The sequence below is a fragment of the Scyliorhinus torazame genome, chromosome 25, assembly GCF_047496885.1.
Source record: "Scyliorhinus torazame isolate Kashiwa2021f chromosome 25, sScyTor2.1, whole genome shotgun sequence".
Taxonomy (NCBI): domain Eukaryota; kingdom Metazoa; phylum Chordata; class Chondrichthyes; order Carcharhiniformes; family Scyliorhinidae; genus Scyliorhinus; species Scyliorhinus torazame.
The window spans coordinates 3,910,013-3,932,168 of NC_092731.1; the positions used below are offsets into that span (position 1 = coordinate 3,910,013).

At 50.1% G+C, this 22,156-nt stretch overlaps 1 protein-coding gene across 5 annotated transcripts in view; it reads left to right on the forward strand.

Moving 5' to 3' along the window:
- LOC140402264 (leucine-rich repeat and fibronectin type III domain-containing protein 1-like protein) overlaps window positions 1–22,156 on the forward strand; it is a 355,497-nt gene that overhangs the window by 92,225 nt on the left and 241,116 nt on the right. The window contains exon 1 of one of the 5 annotated variants that reach the window (XM_072489903.1): window positions 5,576–5,994. The exons of the other annotated variants lie outside the window; for them this stretch is intronic. The gene's annotated coding sequence lies outside the window, so the exon portion shown is untranslated. Of the gene's footprint in view, window positions 1–5,575; window positions 5,995–22,156 lie in introns of those variants that run through there. 5 annotated transcript variants of the gene reach the window in all.

Sequence of the window (22,156 nt, forward strand, 5' to 3'; positions counted from 1 at the left end):
CTGGTAATGCACGTACCCAAGCTTACAGTATGTTATTACAGTTGAGTTGTTAATAAAATAGAGTTACACCATCTCCAGCCGTGTTGACCTGTTTGTAGACCAGAACACCCAACACGACATGGTTCCAGGAGTGGACGCATACTAGCCCCTGTGAGACCTACCTGCAACTTATCAGCAATCCGCCATCCTGCAGCATGGAGAACAACCTGTTCCAGCAGCACCTGCAGGCCAAGGACGAGCCTTTCCAGTCTTATTTAACGCACCTCCGCATCCTCGTGCAGTCCTGCAGCTATGAGCTCGCCTCTGACTCCATGATACGCGACCAGATAGTTTTCGGGGTCTTGTCGGACACCCTGCGTTAGCAGCTCCTTAAAATCCAGCAACTCACCCTAGCGATGGCCATCAAGACCTGCGACCTGCAGGAGAACACCACCAGCCGGTACTCACACATCCAGGCGGCTGAAATGGCGCGTCAGGGGCCCCACAAGGCGGAGCAGGTCCAGACGATCGAGTACCTCACGGCCCGCGGCCCGGAGGAGGGCTGCCATTTTGCGCGCTTTCCGAGGCCTCCCGCGATTGTACGCGCCAAAAGAGGGGACGTTGATGCGGAGGAACGCGATGCGCAGGTGTGCACTACGCAAGACCGCACCGCACGGTGGCGCAACGAACGCACTGACGTCATGACGTGCGGCAACTGTGGCTCCGCCGATTTAAAGCGGCAATGTCCGGCCAAAGTGTGACAATGCCTCTGCTGTGGCAGGCGTGGCCACTATGCTGCCTGCTGTCGCGCACCTCAGCCTGCCAACTCGCAACAGTTTAACCAGCCTCGCAGAAATGTTCGGGCAATTCTACCCACGTTCAACGAGTCCGATCCTGACATCACACAGACCAGTGACACTGAGGACAGGGAGCCTTTCCGCATTGCTGTCATCAACAAGAACAACCTGTCCCCGAGTCGAACGCACCAGCCGCTGTCCGTGCACAGCAGTGATCTGGGCGACGAGTGGTGTGCCACCCTGACGGTCAACCGATTTCAGATCAGATTCCGCCTGGACACTGATGCTTCAGCAAATCTCCTCGCATGGTCAGCATTTCAAACCCTGAGGGTCAAACCAGCAATTCTCCCATCCATCTGTCAACTGGTCGACTATAATTGCAACGTCATCCCCGCCACGGGGTCGTGCCAACTCGAAGTGACGCACAACTCGCGTAAAGCCATCCTACCCTTCGAGATCGTGGGTTCTTCAAAGGACTCTGCTAGGTGCACAGGCGTGCAAACTCCTCCACCTCGTTCAGCGAGTACACTCTCACTCTCTCTCTCTCTCTCTCTCTCTCTCTCTCCAGAAGGAACGTCTGACTTCCAAGATGCGGAATTCAGGGCGCAACTAAACTCAATCCTCTCTCACAGCCAGGATGCTTTTGAGGGCATGGGTACACTGCCCTACACATACAAAATCCTGCTCAAACAGGATGCCACCCTGGTAGTTCATGCACCTCGCAGAGTCCCAGCACCCCTCCAAGGACCGCCTCAAGCAGCAGCTGCAGGACCTTCAGGACCAAGGAGTGCTTTCCCGGGTGACGGAGCCAACTGCATGGGTCAGCTCCATGGTGTGCGTCAAGAAGCCTTCCGGCGAGCTCCGGATCTGTATTGACCCGAAAAACTTAAATCGCAATATAATGAGGGAACACTACCCCATACCCAAACGTGAGGAGATCACGTGCGAGATGGCTCGGGCAAAAATATTGACCAAGCTTGATGCCTCAAAGGGCTTCTGGCAGATTCAATTGGATCAGTCCAGCAGGAAGCTGTGTACCTTCAACACTCCATTTGGCAGATACTGCTACAATAGGATGCCATTTGGAATCATATCGGCCTCTGAAGTGTTCCATCGCATCATGGAACAGATGATGGGGGGCATCGAAGGCATGCGCGTCTATGTGGACGACATCATTATTTGGTCTACCACGCCGCAGGAGCATATCAGTTGCCTCCAACGCGTCTTTCAACGGGTACGGGACCAGGGCCTGCGTCTTAACCGAGTCAAATGTTCTTTTGGCCAAACCGAACTCTAGTTCTTGGAGGACCACATCTCCCGGTTGGGGGTGTGGCCGGATGCCGACAAGGTGGCAGCCATCATGGCCATGCAGAAGCCCACAGCCAAGAAGGCGGTGCTACGCTTTCTCGGAATGGTCAACTTCCTGGGAAAATTCATCCCTAACCTCGCTTCCCACACCACGGCTCTCCGTCAGGAAGACAACTGATTTCCAGTGGCTTCCCACCCACCAGCGTGAATGGGAGGAGCTCAAGGTCAAGCTCACCACCGCCCCGGTACTGGCGTTTTTCGATCCTGCAAGGGAGACGAAAATCTCGACTGACGCCAGCCAGTCCGGCATTGGCGAGGTCCTCCTGCAACGGGATGACGCCTCATCACGGGCCCCTGTCGCCTATGCGTCACGGGCCATGACCCCCACAGCAGCGTTATGCGCAAATTGAGAAGGAGTGCCTAGGCCTGTTGACTGGCGTTGACCAGTTCCACGACTACGTGTATGACCTTCCCCAGTTCACTGTGGAGACCGACCATCGCCCGCTGGTTGGCATCATCCAAAAAGACCTTAATGACATGACCCCTCACCTCCAGCGCATTCTGCTCAAACTCCGGAGGTACGACTTCCAACTTGTCTACACCCCGGGTAAGGACCTCATCATAGCAGACGCTCTGCCCAGGGCAGTCGATACTCCGTCCGACCCAGAGGAGTTTGTTTGCCAAGTCGACGCACATGTAGCCTTCACTTCTGCCAATCTGCCGGCCACTGACGAATGCCTTGCCCACATTCGCCGTGAGACTGCGGCCGAACCCCTTCTGCAACGTGTGATGCACCACATGACGGACGGGTGGCTCAAGGGACAATGCCCACAGTTTTACAACGTTCGGGACGACTTGGCAGTCGTTGATGGTGTCCTCCTGAAGCTGGACCCCATCGTGATCCCACACAGCATGCACCGGCTTGTCTTAGAACAGCTGCACGAAGGCCATCTCGGCGTTGAGAAGTTCCGACGGAGGGCCCGAGAGGCTGTCTACTGGCCGGGAATAAATGAGAACATTGCCAACACTGTGCCCCACCTGTCAGCAGTTCCAGCCGCAACAACCACGTGAGACCCTTCAGCCCCATGAGTTGGTCACGTCCCCTGGTCGAAGGTGGGCGTGGACCTGTTCCATGCGCTCGGCAGAGACTACATCATCATCATCATCGACTACTTTTCCAGCTATCCTGAGGTCATAGGCCTGCACGACACCACGTCATTGGCTGTAATCCGGGCCTGTAAGGAGACCTTTGCTCGCCACGGCATTCCGCTCACCATGATGTCAGACAATGGCCCCTGCTTCGCGAGTCAGGAATGGTCTTCCTTCGCTAGTGCATACAACTTTGCACACATGATGTCCAGTCCCCTGCACCCTCAGTCAAATGGCAAAGCAGAGAAGGGCGTCCACATTGTAAAAAGGCTCCTCTGCAAGGCTGCTGATGCAGGATCTGACTTCTGCCTCGCGTTGCTGGCCTATCGCTCGGCCCCACTGTCCACGGGCCTATCGCCGGCCCAACTGCTTATGGGTCGCACCCTCAGGACCACTGTGCCGTCCATTCACGTCCCAGACCTCGACCGTGCTCCGGTACTTCGGCGGATGCAACAAGAGCGTAAGCAACACAAGGCGGCTCATGATGCTCGGGCGACTGATCTTCCTGCCCTGGTGCCTGGAGATCATGTCCGCATACATCTTCCGGAGGGTGGCTGGTCGGCAACCGCTGAGGTTCTTAGACAGGTGGCTCCCCGCTCGTTTCTGGTTCGTTTGCCTGATGGCTCCATTCGCCGCCGCAATCGGCGTGCCCTTCATCTGGTTCCACGCTCGCTACGTGATCCTGCACCGGTACCACGCCCTCCTGTTGTCCCTGACATGGACTTTGTTGAGCTTCCGGATACCCTGCCTCCTCCTCACTCGACCGTGGCCCGACCCGATCCTCAGCCGGTGGATCCTGAACCACCCTTGAGGCGGTCAACCTGAATTCGTCGCCCAGCCCAAAGACTTGATTTATAAACCTTGCACTATTGGACTCACTGGCTTGTTCTGCTGTACTGTTTATAGCATAGCCACATGTACATATTGATGTAAATAATGCACACACATGATCAGACACACTCACTACACTTTATTTATTCTCATGTAGGCACATATTCTTTGCGAAAAGGGGGGATGTCATGATACACATCAGCATATCATGGTGCAATCACACACACACTGATGGACAGGTAGTTGGACCAATCAGCATACACAACATTGCAGCCAATCACCAGTGAGAGCACACGCACTATAAAAACAGGGGACACCAGAGTTCCCGCTCATTATAGCAGCAGCCAGCTCACAGCGTGCCACTCAAACATTCACCATGTGCTGAGTGCCTCACCTAGATAGTGATAGGACAGGGTCCACAGATAAGCTGGTAATGCACGTACCCAAGCTGATAGTCTGTAATTACAGTTGAGTTGTTAATAAAATAGAGTTACACCATCTCCAGCCGTGTTGACCTGGTTTTGTAGACCAGAACACCCAACACGACAGGGGGTGGGTTTACAATGGTTCATGCCGGCGGGATCTTTCAGTCCTGCTGATGGTGGCCCTCCCCCTGGTGACCGAGGGTGTGAACAACGGGAGACCCGCGTTTGTGTTGTTCTCTGCCTTGCTTCACCAGATGGCTTTGATCAGAGAACAACGAGTCTTGTAAACAAACAAAACTATTTATTTAACACTACAATTGGATTCAACACTTAAGAACTAAACAGTTAATTAAACACGCAAACTATATTCATCGAACTCATTAACTACTCTTGCTCTCTCACTATCTTCAGCCCTCCTAGCTCCGCTCCTGCCACCTACTCCAACCTTCTGTCCCACAAGGCTCAGCATCATCCCTTGTATACGTCTAGGATGAGCTCCCTCCAGTGGCTGTCTGTATCCATTTCATTAACCCTTACATTACCTTCATGTATGAGAATAGCACCCGGTTGACAGCACGGGACTGGAAGATCCCGCCGCCAGCCAGTGGAGGGCGCCTCCAGTGCCCCCCTCGCCCCTGACCGCCTGCCACTGGAACGTGGTTCTCCTTTTATACCATTTATAATGGATGCAGTGTCCCTGTCTCTTCGATTGCGTTTCAACAATGACTGCTGGTGAATGATCGCACTGGCGTCAGAAGGAATGGATCGGAGGGACTTTGCTTAGTTACTGATATCTCCAAGTTGCCCCTGCCTTTGCCATCGCCCTTGCTGCCAGCCTTTACCCTGCTTAAGGGTCTTACTGGCTTCAAACAAAGACAGAGAGGAAAAAAGCTTTATTTTTCTTATCTGCTCAATAAAACCCCATCAATACGCTCCACCCACATATAATTAAGTGCAATTGATACACGATCAACACTGAGCTACTGCTCCCTGGATCTGACAGCCTCGATTCACTTTCTCAAGTAGTCACTATGTGCAGACGGTGAGTCGCGACAGACTGTTTGATCGGGTGAGAAGGCGTCGGAAATTAGGTTGATCCTGTCCTCATTCACACAACCTCCCGCAGGAATTCCTGAAGTAGAGGCAAGGATTCTGGTTCAGCTTTTTGACCCTTGGCGTGAAGAATTGAGGAGGGGCGTGGAGTGGGAAACAATTCCACGGGAATGTAAGGACCTCCTTTTAGGAGGAGTCACCAGCTCCATTTGGAATTTTCTCTGAGGTCGAGCGACAATAAACTGGCAGAGCAGATTTGCCGTTGGAAAATGTGATGCCAATTTTTCGATGCAAAATGAGCTGGAATATTCCCTCAACAAAAACAGAAAATACTGGACCATTTCAGCAGGTCTGACAGCCTCTGTGGAGAGAGAAGGGAGCTAGCGTTTCGAGTCTGGATGGCATATTTCCTCGTCTGAGTTTACAGTCGGATAAGATTCAGTGCTGCCTGGGTGAGTCCTGTGTATAGGTGCTGTATTCAGTGCTGCCTGGGTGAGTCCTGTGTATAGGTGCTGTATTCAGTGCTGCCTGGGTGAGTCCTGTTTAAAGGTGCTGTATTCAGTGCTGCCTGGGTGAGTCCTGTTTAAAGGTGCTGTATTCAGTGCTGCCTGGGTGAGTGCTGTGTATAGGTGCTGTATTCAGTGCTGCCTGGGTGAGTCCTGTTTAAAGGTGCTGTATTCAGTGCTGCCTGGGTGAGTCCTGTGTATAGGTGCTGTATTCAGTGCTGCCTGGGTGAGTCCTGTTTAAAGGTGCTGTATTCAGTGCTGCCTGGGTGAGTCCTGTGTATAGGTGCTGTATTCAGTGCTGCCTGGGTGAGTCCTGTGTATAGGTGCTGTATTCAGTGCTGCCTGTGTGAGTGCTGCGTATAGGTGCTGTATTCAGTGCTGCCTGGGTGAGTCCTGTTTAAAGGTGCTGTATTCAGTGCTGCCTGGGTGAGTCCTGTGTATAGGTGCTGTATTCAGTGCTGCCTGGGTGAGTGCTGCGTATAGGTGCTGTATTCAGTGCTGCCTGGGTGAGTGCTGCGTATAGGTGCTGTATTCAGTGCTGCCTGTGTGTGTGCTGTGTATAGGTGCTGTAGTCAGTGCTGCCTGGGTGAGTGATGTGTATAGGTGCTGTATTCAGCGCTGCCTGGGTGAGTGCTGCGTATAGGTGCTGTAGTCAGTGCTGCCTGGGTGAGTCCTGCGTATAGGTGCTGTATTCAGGGCTGCCTGGGTGACTCTTGTAAAAAGGTGCTGTATTCAGTGCTGCCTGTGTGTGTGCTGTGTATAGGTGCTGTATTCAGTGCTGTCTGGTGAGTGCTGTGTAAAGGTGCTGTATTCCGTGCTGCCTGGGCGAGTCCTGTGTAAAGGTGCTGTATTCAATGCTGCCTGGGTGAGTGTTGTGTTTCGGTGCTGTATTCAGTGCAGTCTGGCTGTGTGCTGTGTAAAGGTGCTGTATTTAGTGCTGCCTGGTAGAGTCCTATGAAATGTGCTGTATTAGTGCCGCGTGGGTGTGTGCTGCGTAAAGGACTGTATTCAGTGCTGCCTGGGTGAGTGCTGTGTATAGGTGCTGTATTCAGTGCTGCCTGGGTGAGTCCTGTGTAAAGGTGCTGTAGGGGTGTGTGCTGTGTAAAGGTGCTGCATTCAGAGCTCCCTGGGTGTGTGCTTTTTTAAGGTGCTGTATTCAGTGCTGCCTGGGTGAGTCTTGTGTATAGGTGCTGTATTCAGTGCTGCCTGGGTGAGTGCTGCGTATAGGTGCTGTATTCAGTGCTGCCTGGGTGAGTGCTGTGTATAGGTGCTGTATTCAGTGCTGCCTAGGTGGGTGCTGCATATAGGTGCTGTATTCATTGCTGCCTGGTGAGTGCTGCGTATAGGTGCTGTATTCAGTGCTGCCTGGGTGAGTGCTGTGTAAAGGTGCAGTATTCAGTGCTGCCTGGGTGAGTGCTGTGTAAAGGTGCAGTATTCAGGGCTGCCTAGGTGTGTGCTGTGTAAAGGTGCTGCATTTACTGCTGCCTGGGTGAGTCTTGTGTATAGGTGCTGTATTCAGTGATGCCTGGGTGAGTCCTGTGTGAAGGTGGTGTCGGGGTGTGTGCTGTGTAAAGGTGCTGCATTCAGAGCTCCCTGGGTGTGTGCTGTGTTAAGGTGCTGTATTCAGTGCTGCCTGGTTGAGTCTTGTGTATAGGTGCTGTATTCAGTGATGCCTGGGTGAGCCTTGTGTAAAGGTGCTGTATTTAGTCCTGCCAGGGTGAGTGCTGTGTATAGGTGCTGTATTCAGTGCTGCCTAGGTGGGTGCTGCATATAGGTGCTGTATTCATTGCTGCCTGGGTGAGTGCTGTGTAAAGGTGCAGTATTCAGTGCTGCCTGGGTGAGTGCTGTGTAAAGGTGCAGTATTCAGGGCTGCCTAGGTGTGTGCTGTGTAAAGGTGCTGCATTTACTGCTGCCTGGGTGAGTGTTGTGTATAGGTGCTGTATTTAGTCCTGCCAGGGTGAGTGCTGCGTATAGGTGCTGTATTCAGTGCTGCCTGGGTGAGTGCTGTGAATAGGTGCTGTATTCAGTGCTGCCTGGGTGAGTGCTGCGTTTCGGTGCTGTATTCAGTGCTGCCTGGGTGAGTGCTGTGTAAAGGTGCTGTATTCAGGGCTGCCTGGGAGGGTGCTGTGGTAAGGTGCTGTATTTAGTCCTGCCCGGGTAATTGCTGTGCATAGGTGCTGTATTTAGTGCTGCCTGGGTGTGTGTTGTGTAAAGGTGCTGTATTTATTGCTGCCTGAGTGAGGCCTGTCTAAAGGACTGTGTTCAGTGCTGCCTGGGTGAGTGTTGCTACCTGGGTGAGTGTTGTGTATAGGTGCTGTATTCAGCGCTGCCTGGGTGAGTCCTGTGTAAAGGCACTGTGTTCAGTGCTGCCTGGGTGCGTGCTGTGTATAGGTGCTGTATTCAGTGCTGCCTGGGTGAGTCCTGTGTATAGGTGCTGTATTCAGTGCAGCCTGGGTGAGTGCTGTGTATAGGTGCTGCATTTAGTGCTGCCTGGGTGAGTCCTGTGTATAGGTGCTGTATTCAGTGCTACCTGGGTGAGTCCGATGTACAAGTGCTGTATTCAGTGCTGCCCGGGTGAATCCTGTGTAATGGTACTGTATTCAGTGCTGCGTGGGTCTGTGCTGGGAAAGGTGCTGTATTCAGTGCTGCCTGGGTGAATCCTGTGTAATGGTGCTGTATTCAGTGCTGCGTGGGTCTGTGCTGGGAAAGGTGCTGTATTCAGTGCTGCCTGGGTGTGTGCTGTGTATAGGTGCTGTATTCAATGCTGTGTGCTGTGTAAAGTTGCTGTATTCAGTGCTGCTTGGTTGAGTCCTATGTATAGGTGCTGTATTCCGTGCTATCTGGGTGAGAGTTGTGTATAAATGCTGTATTCAGTGCTGCCTGGTTGTGTGCTGTGTAAAGGTGCTGTATTCAGTGCAGCCTGGTTGTGTGCTGTGTATAGGTGCTGTATTTCGAGCTGCCTGAGTGGGTCCTTTGTAAAGGTGCTGTATTCAGTGCTGCCTGGGTGAGTCCTGTGTATAGGTGCTGTATTCAGTGCTGCCTGGGTGTGTGCTGTGTAAAGGTGCTGTATTCAGTCCTGCGCGGGTGGGTGCTGTTTAAAGGTGCTACCTAGCTGTGTGCTGTGTATAGGTGCAGTATTCAGTGCTATCTGGGTGAGTGTTGTGTATAAATGCTGTAGACAGAGCTGCCTCGGTGAGTCCTGTGTAATGGTGCTGTATTCAGTGCTGCCTGGGTGAGTCCTGTGTAATGGTGCTGTATTCAGTGCTGCCTGGGTGAGTCCTGTGTAATGGTGCTGTATTCAGTGCTGCCTGGGTGAGTACTGTGTTCTGGTGCTGTATTCAGTGCTGCCTGGGTGAGTCCTGTGTAAAGGTGCTGTATTCAGTGCTGCCTTGGTGTGTGCTGTGTATAGGTGCTGTATTCCGAGCTGCCTGGGTGAGTGCTGCGTATAAGTGCTATATTCAGTGCTGTCTGGGTGGGTGCTGCGTATAGGTGCTGTATTCAGTGCTGCCTGGGTGAGTGCTGCGTATAGGTGCTGTAGTCAGTGCAGCCTGGGTGAGTCCTGTGTATAGGTGCTGTATTCAGTGCTGCCTGGGTGACTCTTGTAAAAAGGTGCTGTATTCAGTGCTGCCTGGGAGGGTGCTGTGTATAGGTGCTGTATTCAGTGCTGCCTGGGTGAGTGCTGCGTATAGGTGCTGTATTCAGTGCTTCCTGGGTGAGTCCTGCGTATAGGTGCTGTATTCAGTGCTGCCTGGGTGAGTGCTGTGTATAGGTGCTGTATTCAGTGCTGCCTAGGTGGGTGCTGCATATAGGTGCTGTATTCATTGCTGCCTGGTGAGTGCTGCGTATAGGTGCTGTATTCAATGCTGCCTGGGTGAGTGCTGTGTAAAGGTGCAGTATTCAGTGCTGCCTGGGTGAGTGCTGTGTAAAGGTGCAGTATTCAGGGCTGCCTAGGTGTGTGCTGTGTAAAGGTGCTGCATTTACTGCTGCCTGGGTGAGTCTTGTATATAGGTGCTGTATTCAGTGATGCCTGGGTGAGTCCTGTGTGAAGGTGGTGTCGGGGTGTGTGCTGTGTAAAGGTGCTGCATTCAGAGCTCCCTGGGTGTGTGCTGTGTTAAGGTGCTGTATTCAGTGCTGCCTGGTTGAGTCTTGTGTATAGGTGCTGTATTCAGTGATGCCTGGGTGAGCCTTGTGTAAAGGTGCTGTATTTAGTCCTGCCAGGGTGAGTGCTGTGTATAGGTGCTGTATTCAGTGCTGCCTAGGTGGGTGCTGCATATAGGTGCTGTATTCATTGCTGCCTGGTGAGTGCTGCGTATAGGTGCTGTATTCAGTGCTGCCTGGGTGAGTGCTGTGTAAAGGTGCAGTATTCAGTGCTGCCTGGGTGAGTGCTGTGTAAAGGTGCAGTATTCAGGGCTGCCTAGGTGTGTGCTGTGTAAAGGTGCTGCATTTACTGCTGCCTGGGTGAGTCTTGTGTATAGGTGCTGTATTTAGTCCTGCCAGGGTGAGTGCTGCGTATAGGTGCTGTATTCAGTGCTGCCTGGGTGAGTGCTGTGAATAGGTGCTGTATTCAGTGCTGCCTGGGTGAGTGCTGCGTTTCGGTGCTGTATTCAGTGCTGCCTGGGTGAGTGCTGTGTAAAGGTGCTGTATTCAGGGCTGCCTGGTTGAGTCTTGTGTATAGGTGCTGTATTCAGTGCTGCCTGGGAGGGTGCTGTGGTAAGGTGCTGTATTTAGTCCTGCCCGGGTAATTGCTGTGCATAGGTGCTGTATTTAGTGCTGCCTGGGTGTGTGTTGTGTAAAGGTGCTGTATTTATTGCTGCCTGAGTGAGGCCTGTCTAAAGGACTGTGTTCAGTGCTGCCTGGGTGAGTGTTGCTACCTGGGTGAGTGTTGTGTATAGGTGCTGTATTCAGCGCTGCCTGGGTGAGTCCTGTGTATAGGTGCTGTATTCAGTGCAGCCTGGGTGAGTGCTGTGTATAGGTGCTGCATTTAGTGCTGCCTGGGTGAGTCCTGTGTATAGGTGCTGTATTCAGTGCTACCTGGGTGAGTCCGATGTACAAGTGCTGTATTCAGTGCTGCCTGTGTGAGTCCTGTGTAATGGTGCTGTATTCAGTGCTGCCCGGGTGAATCCTGTGTAATGGTACTGTATTCAGTGCTGCGTGGGTCTGTGCTGGGAAAGGTGCTGTATTCAGTGCTGCCTGGGTGAATCCTGTGTAATGGTGCTGTATTCAGTGCTGCGTGGGTCTGTGCTGGGAAAGGTGCTGTATTCAGTGCTGCCTGGGTGTGTGCTGTATAAAGGTGCTGCATGTGTGTGTGCTGTGTATAGGTGCTGTATTCAATGCTGTGTGCTGTGTAAAGTTGCTGTATTCAGTGCTGCTTGGTTGAGTCCTATGTATAGGTGCTGTATTCCGTGCTATCTGGGTGAGAGTTGTGTATAAATGCTGTATTCAGTGCTGCCTGGTTGTGTGCTGTGTAAAGGTGCTGTATTCAGTGCAGCCTGGTTGTGTGCTGCGTATAGGTGCTGTATTTCGAGCTGCCTGAGTGGGTCCTTTGTAAAGGTGCTGTATTCAGTGCTGCCTGGGTGAGTCCTGTGTATAGGTGCTGTATTCAGTGCTGCCTGGGTGAGTCCTGTGTATAGGTGCTGTATTCAGTGCTGCCTGGGTGTGTGCTGTGTAAAGGTGCTGTATTCAGTGCTGCGCGGGTGGGTGCTGTTTAAAGGTGCTACCTAGCTGTGTGCTGTGTATAGGTGCAGTATTCAGTGCTATCTGGGTGAGTGTTGTGTATAAATGCTGTAGACAGAGCTGCCTCGGTGAGTCCTGTGTAATGGTGCTGTATTCAGTGCTGCCTGGGTGAGTCCTGTGTAATGGTGCTGTATTCAGTGCTGCCTGGGTGAGTACTGTGTTCTGGTGCTGTATTCCGAGCTGCCTGAGTGGGTCCTTTGTAAAGGTGCTGTATTCAGTGCTGCCTGGGTGAGTCATGTGTAAAGGTGCTGCATTTACTGCTGCCTGGGTGTGTCCTGTGTAAAGGTGCTGTATTCGGTGCTGCCTTGGTGTGTGCTGTGTAAAGATGCTGTATTCAGTGCTTCCTGGGTGAGTTCTGTGTAAAGGTGCTGTATTCAGTGCTGCCTGGGCGAGTCCAGTGTAAAGGTGCTGCATTTACTGCTGCCTGGGTGTGTCCTGTGTATAGATGCTGTATTCAGTGCTGCCTTGGTGTGTGCTGTGTACAGATGCTGTATTTATTGCTGCCCGAGTGAGTCCTCCTGTAAAGGACTGTGTTCAGTGCTGCCTGGGTAAGTGCTGTGTATAGGTGCTGCTTTCATTGCTGCCTGGGTGAGTCCTGTGTTAAGATGCTGCATTCAGTGCTGCCTGGCTGAGTGCTGTGTATAGATTCTGTATTCAGTACTGCCTGGGTGAGCGTTGCTGCCTGGGTGAGTGTTGTGTATAGGTGCTGTATTCAGTGCTGCCTGGGTGAGTCATGTGTAAAGGTGCTGTATTCGGTGCTGCCTGGGCGAGTCCAGTGTAAAGGTGCTGCATTTACTGCTGCCTGGGTGTGTCCTGTGTAAAGGTGCTGTATTCGGTGCTGCCTTGGTGTGTGCTGTGTAAAGATGCTGTATTCAGTGCTTCCTGGGTGAGTTCTGTGTAAAGGTGCTGCATTTACTGCTGCCTGGGTGTGTCCTGTGTAAAGGTGCTGTATTCAGTGCTGCCTGGGCGAGTCCAGTATAAAGGTGCTGCATTTACTGCTGCCTGGGTGTGTCCTGTGTATAAGTGGTGTGTTCAGTGCTGCCTGCATGAGTGCTGTGTATAGGTGCTGTATTCAGTGCTGCCTAGGTGAGTGCTGTGTATAGGTGGTGTGTTCAGTGCTGCCTGCATGAGTGCTGTGTATAGGTGCTGTATTCAGTGCTGCCTAGGTGAGTGCTATGTATAGGTGCTGTATTCAGTACTGCCTGGGTGAGTGCTGTGTGTAGGTGCTGTATTGAGTGGTGAGTGCTGTTTATAGGTGCTGTATTGAGTGGTGAGTGCTGTTTATAGGTGCTGTATTGAGTGGTGAGTGCTGTGTATAGGTGCTGTATTGAGTGCTGTCTGGGTGAGTGCTGTGTATAGGTGCTGTATTCAGTGCTGCCTGGGTGAGTGCTGTGTATAGGTGCTGTATTGAGTGCTGTCTGGGTGAGTGCTGTGTATAGGTGCTGTATTGAGTGCTGTCTGGGTGAGTGCTGTGTATAGGTGCTGTATTGAGTGCTGTCTGGGTGAGTGCTGTGTATAGGTGCTTTATTGAATGGCAGAGCAGACTCGAAAGGCCGAATAGCCTCCGCCTGCTGTTATTTTTCTGTTTGTATAAATGGTGTGAGGCACTCATTACATTAGCCCCCTGCTCAGCTGTTTATCCCGTCAACAGTGCGATTAGCATTTTGAAGAGCGTGATGGCATGCTGCCTGTGTTAACAGTAAATGGTTACTGGTTAATTGGGCATCATGTTCCCAGTGCCTGTTTTCAGGGTAGTGACTTCAGCCTCCCTCGCCACTTTGTCCCAGGTGAGTAATTCAACCAGCACTAACAGGGCGGCATTTTATCTAATTTTTTCATGCAATCGGCCTCTCCCTGTATTACAGACGCCTCATCAATTTCTGCTCCATTTGTACTTTAGAGGAATAAATATTAAGTACTGAAGCACAGAAAATAATTGCAGCAAAAAATAAGCAGTCACAATAATCAGGCCATTATAGAGTGCTTATAAATGGTGTAACATTCACCCTGACTGGACTCACACAGCTGGAGAGGCGATTAAGTGATTAGCATTCATAAAAGTGATAGTTTAGGGTACGGACAGTGGAATTATAATATAAATTGCTATATTATTATTCAAGAACCACAATTAAGACAGAGTGCATGCTATGTCCTCCTCCTCATATAATACAGGGTGATTTTACTGTGCAATACAGAGGTCATTTTCTCTGATTGCGTTATCAACGAGAAGGTTTGCCCACTTGCAGCAAATTGTTGGGTCATGATGCCCATGGCGGGCAGTGGGGGCCAGGCCCTAGTGTCTGAGTGTCGGAGTGATTGGAAACGGCTGGACAAATTAGACCTCGGGGCTGAGTTTGCCTGGGCTCTGCACCCAGAGCAGAAATTCTGCCGAATTGTGTTTTCCAACAGCAAGCGAACCATCAAGGAATTGTTGACAGCATTTTCAAATTAACATTCTGTTGACAAAGAGCCAGGTTTCTCCGAAGCAGAGGTTTAATGGTGTCTAACGCCAGATTCCTTTTTAAAAAAAAAAAAAATTCATATTGCTGTGTGTTAACCAGTCCACTCTCAATAAACCAAAATCCAATTCGCAGATTATACCAATCCAACTGCGGAATTTCAAAAGGCCAAAACCATTCCTATTAAATTTTATTATATATAATCCCTGACCCAAGCATAATGTTTAAATATTAATTCCTGATCTATTTGCCCATATTTAATATACTAAGTGAAGGCAGGACATTTAAAGCAGGGCAGAGTTCTTCTGCAGAAAGATGAGCATTTAATCAGTTCTTCTTTTCCACTGTTAACTACAATATAAATTAATCATTCAATGGGATTCGCAAACCAATATTTTCTCCACGTGCTTGTGTCTGTCTTTTATAGGTATTCTGCTTTAAATGGATTATATGTTTCTGAAGATATTGTTGTCTTAAGCTGCAGTGAGTTAGGGGCCAGTCTGTTTTGTGTTTGAACCAAGAATGCCATCAAATGGATATCTCGCTGTGCAATATTAGTGACAAAACATTAACTGATTGTCATGGAAACCCTTGCCATTTGGACTGATTGAAACCATTTTCAAAATAGGTTTCCAACTTCAAAATGCACAGAGGAAAAACCCATGAAAAAAATAATGACTCACTCTGTGCAATAAAGTTTTCTGTGAAATGAATGTCCAAACACATCCATCCAGATTGTGACTGCCAGAGCATCACAGCTACTCCTGCATTCGCATCACCGGGAGCCCAAACGTATGTGATTCAGGAATAGCAATTTCTTGATTCAGGAATAGCAATTTCTTGTGTCAGAAAGAGGAAAATGTTCGAAGGAGGCACTTCTTTTCACATCAGAACTGAGGGACATTGATGGAACAGTGGAGAGGGAGCTTTACTCTGTATCTAACCCCGTGCTGTACCTGTCCTGGGTGTGTTTGATGGGAACAGTGTAAAGGGAGCTTTACTCTGTGTCTAACCCCGTGCTGTACCTGTCCTGGGAGTGTTTGATGGGGACTGTGTAGAGGGAACTTCACTCTGTATCTAACCCCGTGCTGTACCTGTCCTGGGAGTGTTTGATGGGAACAGTGTAGAGGGTGCTTTACTCTGTATCTAACCACGTGCTGTACCTGTCCTGGGAGTGTTTGATGGGGACAGTATAGAGGGAGCTTCACTCTGCATCTAACCCCGTGCTGTACCTGTCCTGGGAGTATTTGATGGGGACATTGTAGAGGGAGCTTTACTCTGCATCTAACCCCGTGCTGTACCTGTCCTGGGAGTATTTGATGGGGACATTGTAGAGGGAGCTTTACTCTGTATCTAACCACGTGCTGTACCTGTCCTGGGAGTGTTTGATGGGGACAGTGTGGAGGGAGCTTTACTCTGTATCTAACCCCGTGCTGTACCTGTCCTGGGAGTGTTTGATGGGGACAGTGTGGAGGGAGCTTTACTCTGTATCTAACCCCGTGCTGTACCTGTCCTGGGAGTGTTTGATGGGGGCAGTGCAGACGGAGCTTTACTCTGTATCTAACCCCGTGCTGTACCTGTCCTGGTAGTGTTTGATGGGGTCAGTGTAGAGGGAGCTTTACTCTGTATCTAACCCCGTGCTGTAACTGTCCTGGGAGTGTTTGATGGGGGCAGTGTAGAGGGAGCTTTACTCTGTATCTAACCCCGTGCTGTACCTGTCCAGGGAGTGTTTGATGGGGACAGTGTAGAGGGAGCTTTACTCTGTATCTAACCCCGTGCTGAACCTGTCCTGGGAGTGTTTGATGGGGTCAGTGTAGAGGGAGCTTTACTCAGTATCTAACCCCGTGCTGTACCTGTCCTGGTAGTGTTTGATGGGGTCAGTGTAGAGGGAGCTTTACTCTGTATCTAACCCCGTGCTGTAACTGTCCTGGGAGTGTTTGATGGGGGCAGTGTAGAGGGAGCTTTACTCTGTATCTAACCCCGTGCTGTACCTGTCCAGGGAGTGTTTGATGGGGACAGTGTAGAGGGAGCTTTACTCTGTATCTAACCCCGTGCTGAACCTGTCCTGGGAGTGTTTGATGGGGTCAGTGTAGAGGGAGCTTTACTCAGTATCTAACCCTGTGCTGTACCTGTCCTGGGAGTGTTTGATGGGGACAGTTTGGGGGAAGCTTAACTTGTAATTTTGTGCTCTAGAAGCGTTTGATCATCAGTTTGTCCCTGAATCATAAAGTGTTCAATTTGCTGGCACTCATTATTCATCTGATGAACATAAAATGCAGCCAAAAGGTACTAATTAGCTGTCGCATGTTGTGAACAGAAGTGAGAAAAATTATTCTCAGGAATTTTACGACAAGTCAATAATTTCTGGAACATAGGCAATGCAGTTCACCTCCTCGTCTAATGAATGAGTTAGAAGCTTGGAACACCTTTCATAGTTATTGAAAGACCATCTTGATGAAACTTGATACACATCAATTAGAAATCTGTATTTTATCAGTGATTTGTTAGCTGCAGTGAGCTGATAAATGAGTGATTGGTTAATACAGAGTGCTGAACAATCAGTGATTGGTTAGTGCAGTGAGCTGGTCAATGAGTGATTGGTTAGTGAAGTGATCTGTTCAATCAGTGATTGGTTAGTGCAGTGATTTGGTCACTCGGTGATTGGTTAGTGCAGTGACTTGGTCACTCAGTGATTGGTTAGTGCAGTGAGCTGACGAATCAGTGATTGGTTAGTATAGTGATTTGATCAATGAGTGATTGGTTAGTGCAGTGAGCTGATCAATGATTGATTGGTTAATGCAGTGAGCTAATCAATGAGTGATTGGTTAATGCAGTGGGCTGATCAATGAGTGATTGGTTAATGCAGTGGGTTCATCAACGAGTGATTGGTTAATGCAGTGAGCTGATCAATGAGTGATTGGTTAGTGCAGTGAGCTGATCAATGAGTGAATGGTTAGTGCAGTGAGCTGATCAATGGCTTTTTTGTTCCCAATGAATCCACATTCCCCTGCCGTCTTATTGTATATGCCTGGCTGAATAGCGAATAGTGAATCTTCTCTCAGAGCTTAGAAATGGGAGCTGCGTACTGAGGGGGGGTCTGTGCACTGAAATGGGGTCGGGGGTGTGTAATGAGACTGTGTATTGCATTGGGAGCTGTGTACTGAGGCGGAGGTGTGCACCCAGAACTGTGTACTGCACTGGGGCCTGTATGCTGATTTGGGTGGGGGTGGGGGGGGGATCTGTGCGCTATGTGCTGAGGTGTGGGGTTGCGAATAGCGATGGGGCTGTGCGCTGGGGGGGGTTCTGTGCGCTGGGGGAGTCTGCGCTGGGGGGTCTGTGTGCTGGGGGGGGGGGGCTCTGTGCGCTGGGGGAGTCTGCGCTGGGGGGTCTGTGCGCTGAGGTGTGGGGTTGCGAATAGTGATGGGGCTGTGGACTGGGGTGGGGGGAGTCTGCGCTGGGGGGTCTGTGCGCAGAGGTGTGGGGTTGCGAATAGTGATAGGGGCTGTGGACTGGGGTGGGGGGAGTCTGTGCGCTGGGGGGGGAGTCTGTGCGCTGGGGGGGGAGTCTGTGCGCTGGGGGGGGAGTCTGTGCGCTGGGGGGGAGTCTGTGCGCTGGGGGGGAGTCTGTGCGCTGGGGGGGGGTCTGTGCATTTGTGCGCTATGTGCTGAGGTGTGGGGTTGCGAATAGCGATAGGGGCTGTGGACTGGGGTGTGGGGGTCTGTGCGCTGGGGGGGTCTGTGCGCTAGGGAGGGGGGTCTGTGCACTGGGGGGGTCTGTGCGCTATGTGCTGAGGTGTGGGGTTGCGAATAGCGATAGGGGCTGTGGACTGAGGTGAGGGGGTCTGTGCGCGTGGGGGGGGGGTGGTCTCTGCGCTGGGGGGGTCTGTGCGCTGGGGGGTCTGCGCTGGGGGGGTTTCTGCACTGGGGGGGATCTGTGCGCTAGAGGTGTCTGCACTGGGGGGGTCTGTGCGCTGGGGGGTGTCTGTGCGCTGGGGGGTGTCTGTGCGCTGGGGATGTCTGTGCGCTGGGAGGGGGGTCTGTGCGCTATGTGCTGAGGTGTGGGGTTGCGAATAGCGCTGTGGACTGAGGTGGGGGGGTCTGTGCGCTGGGGGGGTGTCTGTGCGCTGGGGGGGGGTTCTGTGCGCTGGGGGGGGGTTCTGTGCGCTGGGGGGGGGTTCTGTGCACTGGGGGGGGTCTGTGCGCTGGGGGGGTCTGTGCGCTGGGGGGGTCTGTGCGCTATGTGCTGAGGGGGGGGGGGGGTTGCAAATAGCGATAGGGGCTGTGGACTGGGGTGGATAAAGCCTGATGAGCACCTTGGGATGTGTAAATCATTTGGCTCCAATTGTAAATATATCAAACCCGATTCACATTTTTTTTACATACAAGAACTTAAGAACTAGGAGCAGGAGTTGGCCATCTGGCCCCTCGAACTTGCTCCGCCATTCAATGAGATCATGGCTGATCTTTTGTGGACTCAGCTCCACTTTCCGGCCCGAACACCATAACCCTTAATTCCTTTATTCTTCAAAAAACTATCTATCTTTATCTTAAAAACATTTAATGAAGGAGCCTCTACTGCTTCACTGGGCAAGGAATTCCATAGATTCACAACCCTTTGGGTGAAGAAGTTCCTCCTAAACTCAGTCCTAAATCTACTTCCCCTTATTATGAGGCTATGCCCCCTAGTTCTGCTTTCACCCACCAGTGGAAACAACCTGCCCGCATCTATCCTATAGAACATAGAACATACAGTGCAGAAGGAGGCCATTCGGCCCATCGAGTCTGCACCGACCCACTTAAGCCCTCACTTCCACCCTATCCCCATAACCCAATAATCCCTCCTAACCTTTTTGGACATTAAGGGCAATTTAGCATGGCCAATCCACCTAACCTGCATGTCTTTGGACTGTGGGAGGAAACCGGAGCACCCGGAGGAAACCCACGCAGACACGGGGAGAACGTGCAGACTCCACGCGAGGAATTGAACCTGGGACCCTGGCGCTGTGAAGCCACAATGCTATCCACTGTGCTACCGTGCTGCCCTCAAATCTATCTATTCCCTTCATAATTTTATATGTTTCTATGAGATTCCCCCTCATCCTTCTAAATTCCAACTAGTACAGTCCAGGTCTGCTCAACCTCTCCTCATAATCCAACCCCTTTAGCTCTGGGATTAACCTAGTGAATCTCCTCTGCACACCCTTCAGCGCCAGTACGTCCTTTCTCAAGTAAGGATACCAAAACTGAACACAATACTCCAGGTGTGGCCTCACTAACACCTTATACAATTGCTGCATAACCTCCCTAGTCTTAAACTCCATCCCTCTAACAATGAAGGACAAAATTCCATTTGCCCACTTAATCACCTGTTGCACCTGTAAACCAACTTTTTGCGACTCATGCACTAGCACACCCAGGTCTCTCTGCACAGCAGCATGTTTTAATATTTTATCATTTAAATAATCCCTTTTGCTGTTATTCCTACCAAAATGGATAACCTCACATTTGTCAACATTGTATTCCATCTGCCAGACCCTAGCCCATTCACTTAGCCTATCCATATCCCTCTGCAGACTTCCAGTATCCTCTGCACTTTTTGCTTTACCACTCATCTTCGTGTCGTCTGCAAACCTGGACACATTGCCCTTGGTCCCCAGCTCCAAATCATCTATGTAAATTGTGACCAATTGTGGGCCCAACACTGATCCCTGAGGGACACCACTAGCTACTGATTGCCAACCAGAGAAACGCACATCAATCCCCACTCTTTGCTTTCTATTAATTAACCAATCCTCTATCCATGCTACTACTTTCCCCTTAATGCCATGCATCTTTGTCTTATGCAGCAACCTTTTGTATGGCACCTTGTCAAAGGCTTTCTGGAAATCCGAATATACCACATCCATTGGCTCCCCGTTATCTACCGCACTGGTAATGTCCTCAAAAGATTCCACTAAATTAGTTAGGCGTGACCTGCCCTTTATGAACCCATGCTGCGTCTGCCCAATGGGACAATTTCCATCCAGATGCCTCGCTATTTCATCCTTGATGATAGATTCCAGCATCTTCCCTACTACCGAAGTTAAGCTCACTGGCCTATAATTACCCGCTTTCTGCCTACCTCTTTTTTTAAAACAGTGGTGTCACGTTTGCTAATTTCCAATCTGCCAGGACCACCCCAGAGTCTAGTGAATTTTGGTAAATTATCACTAGTGCATTTGCAATTTCCCTAGCCATCTCTTTTAGTACTCTGGGATGCATTCCATCAGGGCCAGGAGACTTGTCTACCTTTAGCCCCATTAGCTTGCCCATCACTACCTCCTTGGTGATAACAATCCTCTCAAGGTCCTCACCTGTCATAGCCTCATTTCCATCAGTCACTGGCATGTTATTTGTGTCTTCCACTGAAGACCGACCCAAAAAACCTGTTCAGTTCCTCAGCCATTTCCTCATCTCCCATTATTAAATCTCCCTTCTCATCCTCTAAAGGACCAATATTTACCTTAGCCACTCTTTTTTGTTTTATATATTTGTAGAAACGTTTACTATCTGTTTTTATATTCTGAGCAAGTTTACTCTCATAATCTATCTTACTCTTCTTTATAGCTTTTTTAGTAGCTTTCTGTTGCGCCCTAAATATTTCCCAGTCCTCTAGTCTCCCACTGATCTTTGCTACTTTGTATGCTTTTTCCTTCAATTTGATACTCTCCCTTATTTCCTTAGATATCCATGGTCGATTTTCCCTCTTTCTACCGTCCTTCCTTTTTGTTGATAGAAACCTTTGCTGAGCACTGTGAAAAATCGCTTGGAAGGTTCTCCACTGTTCCTCAACTGTTTCACCATAAAGTCTTTGCTCCCTGTCTACCTTAGCTAGTTCTTCTCTCATCCCATTGTAATCTCCTTTGTTTAAGCACAAAACACTAGTGTTTGATTTTACCTTCTCACCCTCCATCTGTATTTTAAATTCCACCATATTGTGATCGCTCCTTCCGAGAGGATCCCTAACTATGAGATCCTGAATCAATCCTGTCTCATTACACAGGACCAGATCTAGGACTGCTTGTTCCCTCGTAGGTTCCATTATATACTGTTCTAGGAAACTATCGCGGATACATTCTATAAACTCCTCCTCAAGGCTGCCTTGACCGACCTGGTTAAACCAATCGACATGTAGATTAAAATCCCCCATGATAACTGCTGTACCATTTCTACATGCATCAGTTATTTCTTTGTTTATTGCCTGCCCCACCATTATGTTACTGTTTGGTGGCCTATAGACTACTCCTATCAGCGACTTTTTCGCCTTACTATTCCTGATTTCCACCCAAATGGATTCAACCTTATCCTCCATAGCACCGATGTCATCCCTTACTATTGCCCGGATGTCAGCCTTAAATAAAAGAGCTACACCACCTCCCTTACCATCCACTCTGTCCTTCTGAATAGTTTGATACCCTCGAATATTTAACTCCCAGTCGTGACCATCCTTTAACCATGTTTCAGTAATGGCCACTAAATCATAGTCATTCACGATGATTTGCGCCATCAACTCATTTACCTTATTCCGAATACTACGAGCATTCAGGTAAAGTACACTTATGTTGGCTTTTTTACCTCTGTTCTGAATCTTAATACCTCGATCAGTAACCTCTCCGAAGTTATATTTCCTCCTACCTTTTCTCCTAATTTTCCTTGTCGTTGAACCCATATCTTCCTGTAACAACCTGCCGCATCGCTTACCATTAATGTTTTCACTTCCCGTTTTATTCCTTTTAGTATTCCTGGTCCAATTCACTGAGCTCCCCTCAGTCACTGTCCCTTGTACTGTCGCCCTTTTTGACTTTTGACTATGGCTTCTCTGCCTTACACTTTCCCCCTTACTGCCTTTTTGTTTCTGTCCCTGTTTTACTACCTTCC